This window comes from Pteropus alecto, unplaced genomic scaffold (assembly GCF_000325575.1).
Source record: "Pteropus alecto unplaced genomic scaffold, ASM32557v1 scaffold25, whole genome shotgun sequence".
NCBI classification, from domain to species: Eukaryota; Metazoa; Chordata; class Mammalia; order Chiroptera; family Pteropodidae; genus Pteropus; species Pteropus alecto.
Window position 1 is genome coordinate 16,996,429 of NW_006441955.1, and position 6,926 is coordinate 17,003,354.

General features: G+C 37.3%; 1 protein-coding gene across 2 annotated transcripts in view; it reads right to left on the reverse strand.

Moving 5' to 3' along the window:
* Window positions 1-6,926, reverse strand: part of GNG12 (G protein subunit gamma 12) — a 143,950-nt gene that overhangs the window by 115,786 nt on the left and 21,238 nt on the right. Inside the window, exon 1 of one of the 2 annotated variants that reach the window (XM_025051910.1) lies at window positions 5,533-5,557. The exons of the other annotated variant lie outside the window; for it this stretch is intronic. The gene's annotated coding sequence lies outside the window, so the exon portion shown is untranslated. Of the gene's footprint in view, window positions 1-5,532; window positions 5,558-6,926 lie in introns of those variants that run through there. 2 annotated transcript variants of the gene reach the window in all.

Sequence of the window (6,926 nt, forward strand, 5' to 3'; positions counted from 1 at the left end):
CTCCATAAATCTTGAGGTTTTCCAGTCTGGTGAGAAGAGGCATCATTCTAGGCCCCATATGAACATCAGGCACTGTTACCCTCTAATCCTGACAGATGCTTCTTTCTCTAGCCTTGGGTAGCTGCTTCACCTGCCTGAGCTCATCATTACTCATCATAGTTATAGACATTATCATGATCAAGGGGGAGCTTCTGCTAGTCTTTGATTTCCCTTTCTGTTCAGCTCTTTTCTCTTTGGTTCTCTGTCCTGTGGATCCCAGGAGCCTTAGTCTCCCTGAACTCTTATCCCCATCTCCTCAACACAAGGAGCCGATGAGGCTCTTCCTGAATCCCCCCATTCTCTGCGGGAGCCTGAAAACTCTCTCAGGGCAGTAAGCTGGAGGGCTGGTAGGACTTATTTTATTTGTTTTCCATCTCTCAGGGATCACTATCCTTTTGTCAACTGATGTACAGTGTTGTGCGAAATGTCATTTCATATATTTTGTCTGTTTTTAGGTTGTTTGAGATAAGAGGAGGAAAAAAAAAACAGTTCCTTTACTCCTTCTTGACTGTAAGCAGCAGTCTCCCCTATTACTCTAAATCGTATATTCTTCTTTTCCACTTATCATTGCTTAGTGTTATTTCGTACATTTATTATTATTTTTAAATTGTCTGTTTTCTTCATCAGGCTGTATGCCCCATGAGGGCACTTACTATGTCTGTTTTGTTTACTGTTGTATCTTCAGTTCTTATAACATTGCCTGACAAATAGTAGTTCTCATTAGATATTGAATGAATGAATGAATAAATGAATGAGTGAATGAGTGAATGAATAAAATCTAGACCAGGGCCAGAATATGGGAGGCTTTGAATGCCAAATCAGGAAAGTGAACAAATTTTGCTAAGAGCTGAGGCTCCTATTCTGAGCCTAGAAGGACATAGGTCAAATTCTATTCATTTGCAATTTAAAGACTGTGGGACTCAATGTTAGAAACTTCGCTCAAACTACACTGCCTGTAAATTTGCCAAAGCTCTTGGTGGATTAGGTCATATTTTTGGAATCTGCTTGGAATTTAGAGACCTGGCAGCAATAATAAATCTTGCCTTTGACCCTGCCTCTTAATCTGATTGGCAATAAGCCCTTTACAAATATTAATTATGTCTCACAATGGGGTTGCCACTCTGACCTCTTTTCTTAGCCTGGTAACACTGGGACCAGTGTTCAGCACTCCTGTCCCATAATAGCAAGCTCACTCCTCCTTCCTAAAAGAGAAAGGTTAAGGTACCATCTTTACCAACGCCCTTAAATTAATTAGTGTCATAATGATGAACTTACAATTGAGTAATTTTTATAAAAACCTCATGTGATAATTGCAAAAGGCTCTCCACTGGTCTTTCTGACTCTAGTCTTCAAGATAGTTCACTGGGGTACAGTATAAAAATATTAGAAATCATAGCTACATTTATTTTGTATCTTTTCCTTTTGTTAGTATGGTAGTTCAGGTATATAATATATAAATAAAAACACCTATTCTGGGGCTGCATGCTCTAAGTCTTTCCCGAGGAAATTCGCAATAAAAAATGTTTAGCAAACACAGATCTAGTCTCTCTCCCAACTCCCGCTAAGTGAGGCCAGATCACTCTTCCTAGAAGTTGCTTCTACTTGTGCCCCTTTCCTTTGCCAAAACAAACAACAAAATGAAACCCCAAATCTTCTAAGTTTTCAGAATAAGAAAATAGCTTTTACAAGTAAGCTGAAGTTGAAAAGAAGGGAGTTTTTCTATGCAGACACAATATTCAGTCCACAACTCTTAATAAGCCCCACATTTGTATAACACATTGTACTTTCACAATGCACTGAATTCTGCCTACGGGCTTTCTGGATTCATAAGAACATGTGTCTGCTCTGATCCAAGATTTGTATATATTTAGTTCTACTCTGCAAAGCCTGTTAGCCCCACTTAGAAACTAAATTTTGGATCCAGAACAATATTTTAAGGCCAACAATATTTCCTTAGGCTCCATCAGTACATGTTAACAGACAGAATTACTGAAGAGATGATGAAAATAAAGAACTTTACACATGCTAAGTTATTTCCTGTAAAGGCAGTTTATAGAAATAGCAATCGAGTGAAAACCAAACTACAACACACTGTGTGTGTGTGTGTGTGTGTGTCTGCGTGTGCGTGCATGTATGGGTGTGTATATGTGTGTGGACAAGAGGTACTAAGGCACCAGACAAATGAGTGAAGACGCTATTGTAGAAGAGGAACCGCTGGCCATGGCCAGATACAATATGCATCAGGTGAATTAGAAATGAGCTGTCCACTTAGGATGCTTCCTTATGTTGGCTATTATAAATAACGCTGCAATGAACAGGGGGTTGGGGCACTGAGTAAAAAGGGTGAAGGGATTAAGAAGTACAAATTGGCAGTTACAAAATAGTCACGGGATGTAAAGTACAGCATAGGGAATATAGTCAATAATATTGTAATAAATGTATGATGCCAGGTGGGTACTAGACTTAAGAAGGGATCACTTTGTAAGTTATATAAATGTCAACCACTATGCTGTATACCTGAAACTAATATAATATTGTATGCCACTGTAATTGCAAAAAAATTTTTTTGTTTAAAACAGGTTTTTTGTTTCAAAAAAAATTTTTTTGTTTAAAACAGGTTTTTTGTTTTGTTTTTAATATTTTATTTATTTTTTATTTTTCAATTATAGTTGAATTGTGAATAAAACAGTGACACCTATTTAACTCAGGTGCAGAGGCTTCAGCTAACCATATTTCTTAACTTAGTTTTTAACTTACCTTCATTATTAATCTGTACAAGGACTTTCTCTTGTTTGATTGTATTTTCCTTCATACCTTTTTACCCTATTCCTACTCCCTCCATAGACAAATATTATAGTTCTGATGTGTATCTTTTTGTTTGTGTCTTTCTAAAATATATATTGTTATTTTAATGTTATATTAAGGATATTGTATACTCCTCATTTGTGAAAAATATAAATTTTTCAAATAAATATTATGGTAGTCCGTATTTTTATCCAAAATTGCATCACTTGTTATAATTTTTTCCTCTAAGAGATATACATTCTAATGATATCTTGTTACTGACAATTATTTTTGTCTTCTTAGCATTAAAAAAAAAATAACCTCTTTTATTCTCTGAATGCATCTTTTCTCATCTCCTCCCCTGCATACACACTTTATTTTTTTAATAGTAAATGTCTGACTACATGAATGCAATATCTTTTCATCTCTTTGAGAGTATTATTTATATATTTTTGGAGAGATATTTTTCTGTTATTTTCATTTTCCCCGTTGTTTCCTTTGAGTTTCTTTTCTTTCTACTTTCAGAACAAATTCCGTTTCCTTATTTTTAATCTGTGTCTTTTGTGTTCGCAGCTTTCCTCAAACGTCTGCTGATCCTTGGCTGATTCTGATTGGAGCCTCTGAGTGTGTGTGCAGGGCTTACTGAGTGATGGGAGTAGGTGATGTGGCAGAGATTTGGCTCTTTGTCTGCCTGCCGACTTCTATTGATTTCTATAGGTCTCTTCTCTGGGGCTAGTCAGATATATCAGAAAAGAAGTCAGATACTCTACTTAGGGTGGGGAAGGTTTAAGTCTGGCTGTCTGCATTCTAGCAGCCTGGAAGTCCCATCATAGTTTTTTTGTTTTGTTTTTTAAATCGAGATTTTTCAGTTAATCTTGTTTTTTGAGTACTCGGTACTCAGCTGTGGCTCATGGCCATACTCTCTGGATGCCTGATCATCTATTCATTCAACAAATATTTATCTAGTATCTTTTTAGCACTTTGTGCCAGGCATAATTCTAGGTGCCTGGGGACCTACCAGTAATCCAAACAGATGAAAATTCTGCCCACACAGAGTTTACATTCTAAGAGGAAAACATCTTCAGTCTTCTGCCAGAGTGAGAGAGGCAGGCGGCTGGCTGCAAACGGCGGTGCCAGGGGTTTGAAGGTCTAACTGCTACTTATAAAGACTCTCAACCATTCCTCCTATTTTAGCCCCACCTCACATCCCCATCTTTAAAAGCACTTGCTTGGTACCTCTGATTCCAGAGCCTCTCTGGGTTAGAGTGAAAGGAACCAGCTTGCTTTAAGTTAGCATTCCCTCGACATTTCGTGGACATTTGAAATTCAGCTTCCCTTGTTCTGCTAAGTTGGTTGTCTTGCCACTTATTCACCTACTTTCTATTTCTGATCTGCTTTAGTTATCTTTCCCATTTCCCTGTTCTTATATCTTATACCTTTTTATTTTTCATTTAATATTATTTTAGTGGGATTTGGGGGAAGAATAGAGATAATTTTGTGTTCAGTCAACTATGTTTATTGATGTACTAGTAAATCTCTATATGGGCACAAAATTGCTTGTTTGATAGGTAAAAAAGATGCCAGCCTAGATGGTGGTGGTTATCAGGCTGTGATTTTCTGAAAGTCACATCTCTGTGAAGCTGTATTGCTTGAATTTAGAATGAGATCACATAAAAGGTAGATAAAGCTTCAATGTTCCTAGACTTCTATTATCATGGTTCATTTTCTTTCTCTTTTTCTCTCTCTTGGACCTTAAAACATGTTCTATTTCACTGTCTCCTCCCTTGAATCATATTTTTCTTTTAATATTATTATTGACCTTCACATTTTCCTTGCGTTGATGTCCATGATGAGAAATTATTTTGGACTACGTTCCTAGTCATCACATACATATATTGTGATACGGTAAAATAGTGTTTTTTTTTTTCAACTGGAAAGAAATAATGTTAACTAGTAGCTAACATTTATTAAGCACTTACTATATGTAAGACACAGTCCTAAGATGTTTATATTTATTATCTTATGAAATTCTATCATCTCCCTATGAAGTAGGTATTATTATCAATTCACTTTATGAAAGAGATATCAGATCCTATCATCTTATTTTGTAAATGCAAGACTAAGAGAGATTAAAAACTTGCCTAAAGTCTTACAGCAAATAAGTAAAGTTTTAAAATATTCATAAAATGAATCTGATTTATATATTATCAAAGTCACACATATTCCTTGTTAGACATTCAAGCAGTGTTTTAGTGCCCCAAACCTCCATCACTCCCTGCTGAGGGAGCTACATATCTAAGGATCAATATTCAATTAGAAAGCAGAACCATATTTATTTGATACAATAGCAGGGATGTCTGGTTAACTGTGCTGGAGGGTTGGGTCTGGAAGCCAACATAGGGTTTCCTGCTTCCTCAAATGGAGACTGGCTGACTCCAGAAGGGTGAGACCTATGCATCAGGTCCTAATCCACTCACCTAACTCGCTGTGCAGGAGAGAAGGGCTGGCTGCTTCAGCTTCACCTTGCAGACCAAAAAGCTGGACAGAGAGCACAAGTATTGCTAAGTCTTCCTCCAAGAGACAGCTGTGCCCAGGGTGTGGTTTCCATAAAGGGATCGGAAGGAAAGACAGGCCCATGAAGTAGAAGAGGAAGCAGGTAACAGATCTCGCATCCATTAAGAAATGGCACAATTCAAATTAGGCTGCCACCTTTCAGGTCCGTGATTGCTTGCTCCCTCCTTGGGGGAACTGTGAGGGGGCTTAGAGAAGGGCTGGAAGTGTGGGTAGGGATGTTCTCTCTCCTGGAAGCTGGGAAGATGTGTTCTCTTTTCTGTGAGTTGTGGTGGAAGCATAGGAAGAAGAAAAAACAAATTGTCTTCTTAACATTTTTGTGTAGTGGAAGTAAAACATTGCTTGTAGTAGTTTCTTCTATTTTATAATTTAAATCAATGCTGATTGCAACCCACTCAATGGGTTTCTTGACTCACTAATGGGTTGGGACCCTCAACTTGAAAACATTGTTCTGGGAGGTTTGGGACATAATTTTGGAGGAAAGAACTGCTCCTGTTTGTAAAACAGTTAGGTGGACCCTTTGGTTATACAAGAAGCAAGCATTAGGGACTAATTGAATGAGAGTGTCTGACAAAGACATGCAATTTGGCACAACTTCAAAGAATAATACAATTAAAAAGATATGATACATATGGGTAGAGAGATTATTAATACCTAATAATGTTGAACATCTTTTCACGTGCTTTTCCATTTGTCTTTTTCAAGCTGCTATGCCAAAATAACATGGGCTGGGTGGCTTAAATAACAAACATTTATTTCTCACTGTTCTGGAGACTGGAAGGCTGAGATCAGGGTGCCAGCGTGATCAAGTTCTTGGTGAAGGTGCTCTTCCTGGTGTACAGATGACTATCTGCTTGTATCCTCATGTGGCAGACAGAGAGGAAGGGCTAGGTCTCTTCCTCTTCTTATAAGGACACTAACTTTATCACTGGAGAAACTCATGGCCTAATTATCCCCTAAAGGGCCCACCTCTTAATACCATCACATTGGTCATGAAGATTTAACATACGAATTTGAGAGTGACAAAAACATACAGTCCATAGCACCATCTGTACATCCTCTTTGGTTAAATGACAATAGCATTTTAATAAACCATGTGCTAAAAAGTAGTAGAGTATTATTATTACCAACAATGGCAGTAATACAGGTCATAATAGTAAGGTTTTCAATCTTTTTTTTTTTTTTTAATCTCTTATGCATAAAACTCTGTGTTAGGCAACAGGATACAAAGGTTAACTAAACAGTATGGCTCTTCCCTGCGTGGAACTTATAATCATGAGGTGAGTGAGGAATTGGAAAACTTTTTTTTTAAAACAAATACACGTACGTATAAATATAAAAAGTGTTGTGCCCTAAACGGAAAAGAGTGTCATAAAAAAGAATACTGGAGACAACATTGAGAGTCAAATATTTCCACCTCAAACCTGAAAAATGAATAGGTGATATTTAAGTACTACAGGGCCAAGAGCAACTTAGCCCATGAGAAGAGCATGTGTTGAAGACCCCGAGGCAGGAAAGAACTTGAGATGTTT